The sequence below is a fragment of the Cryptomeria japonica genome, chromosome 3 (assembly GCF_030272615.1).
Source record: "Cryptomeria japonica chromosome 3, Sugi_1.0, whole genome shotgun sequence".
Taxonomy (NCBI): domain Eukaryota; kingdom Viridiplantae; phylum Streptophyta; class Pinopsida; order Cupressales; family Cupressaceae; genus Cryptomeria; species Cryptomeria japonica.
Genome location: NC_081407.1, coordinates 520,472,837 through 520,475,434, shown reverse-complemented (window position 1 = coordinate 520,475,434; position 2,598 = coordinate 520,472,837).

The window sequence follows — 2,598 nt, the reverse complement described above, 5'->3', positions numbered from 1 at the left end:
ACTATAGCCTCTAGCATACTATTGTACCATTTTGAAGTTTTAATAGAATCAATCATTTTTCTTCTGCATATGTGCAGTGGATTATCTCATTTTCTGTAGGCAGTTGTTTGTGATATTATCTAAAGGAGATAAGGTTATTCGTATTCTTACAGTATTAGTATTTGGGGAACTAGAAGAATCAATTAGTTAATTAAATAATTTAAAGAAACTATTTAATTATGTTATAAATGGACTTTAATTAAATAATAAAGATTATTTAATTTAAAGGAATTAAATCACAATTAATTAAATAATAAATATTTAATTAATATTTAGAAGAGGGTTAAATGATTAGATGATTAGAGATAGAAATTAAATAATTAGTAATTTATTTAAATAATAAAGATTATTTAAATTGGGGAATTAACCATAATTAATTAAATAATAAATATTTAATTAACATTAGAAAATGATAAAAGTGATTAAATGATGATAGAATAGGAAAATAGAATAATTAGTAAGATAATGAAGAGATATGAAATTAGAAGAATTTAGAAGAATGAGTTAATTGACTTAATTAAATAATTAAGATTATTTAATCAATTAGAGGAATAATTAGTACATGATCAATGAGACATTTTTAGGTGTCTACATTTGCCCCTCTTTGAGACAAAGTCGGAACGACATTGTTTCAAAGAAAATAAAAAATTCTGCCCTAATATGCCTTGGTATTGTTGTATAGTGTAAATATGCCCCCTCGGAAAAGGTGGTCGAAAAATTCAAAAATTGAGACCATGTTTTTGATACCTATTTAAAGAGCAAGCGTGTGAAATTTCGTGTCATTTTGAGATCGTTTGAGTAGGCTATAAGTTGTTTGAAGCTGGCGGGGACCACGGGCGTCAGGGTATTGTAAAACCCTAATTTTTTGAGCTATAAATAGAGAATTCTAGGTTCTCGTTTGCTCATTTGTGATTTTCTAGTTCCTTGGTTTCTTTGCAATTTTTGTGCCTGTTTTTGGATATTTTGATCATCATGGCTGGTTATAGAGCTCGATTGCACTTGTTAGACTGAGTACGTTCATTTTAGAGACCTCTTGGGACTGGCGGCATGGTATTTTTAATTGTTTTTCCTGATTTTTGCCTATTTTTATGCCTGTTTTTCAAAAATTGTCCTTGATCATTTTTTGCTTTGCATTACACAATCGTTTGTCAAGTTTCACGCATTAGTGTTTAGTGTACCGCAAATGCTTTAAATGTTACGCATGCGTCGTAAGTGTCACACATTAGCTTTAACATGCCGCATTCATGTATATCATTACGCATAAGTGTTTTTTGTCATGCATGCGCCCATTTTGTCACACATTAGCTTTAATCGTCATGCAAGAGTCTTATTTGTACTGCATAAGTCATAACTGCAATGCATTCGTTGTATATGTTATTTGTTGTTATGCGTTTGAAAATTTTTTAAGTTTATCTGGATCCGACATCTAATAGTTTGATCATTTTCTCATTGCAGGAGAACATTGGAGTGTTATACTGTAGACAGAGCAGACCTAGTGGACTTGATCTTCGAGCTAACCTACCGGATGATGAGATTGAGCATATTCGTCAACTTGGTCTTTACCATGTATTGCATTTGCCAGAGGTTACAACCAATAGGGCCATGATTACAGCTTTGATAGAGCAGTGGCACTCAGAGACGTGTTCATTTCATCTTTTGACTAGTGAGGCATCCATTACCTTAGAGGATGTATGGCGTATATTGCGTATTCCCATTCATGGTGAGAGAGTTATATATGACCATGATGATGGCATTGCTGGACTATTTGCACTTTTTGAGTGTGAGATTCAGGATTTGCAGATCAGTGGCCGTTATGAGATCCCTTGGGCCCGATTAGACTATGATGACCTGACCATTATATTATGCAGTATTGTCGATGGTTTACTGATACCTGATCAATGAGGTCATGGGTTTCCAGTTGGATGGGGCAGAGTGCTCCATCATATGATTGTGCATCGTCGACTGTATGCTTGGGGTCCGTGTCTACTTGCCATGTTGTACTATTAGATGCATGGTATTATGTATCTGGGATACCGTTCTATCAGTTGTGGTGTTATTTTGCTTCAGACATGGGCATGGGAGCACATATCTATTTCTAGGCCTGTCATTCATGTAGACTTGTAGCCTGGTGAGCCTTATGCCTCCAGGTATACAGCAGGTATCAGACATAGGGGTTCAGGGAACACTTTGTACTGGAAACATCAATTGGATACATTACAGCATTTCATTTGGAGACCTTACTTAGATTGCCCCGATTGGCCTGATGATGTAGTGTACTTGTCTTTCTGCCAACAGTAGAGATACCTTATTGGGAGGACCTTTGAGACTCAGTGGATCATAGAGATGTATCTTCCTAGGCGGGTTCTCAGATAGTTTGGTGAGGTACAGGTGACACCTGTGGTTACTGCATATTTTGCTCGTGTATTGCAGGAGGTATCTGATTGGGGTGTGTATATTCAGCCACATGTTGCTTCTACTGAGTTCGATTCTTTACAGCCACTACTCTGGGGTTGGGGTAGAGGTGGAGCGGATCCGGCGATGACAGCGGAGTATGATGCA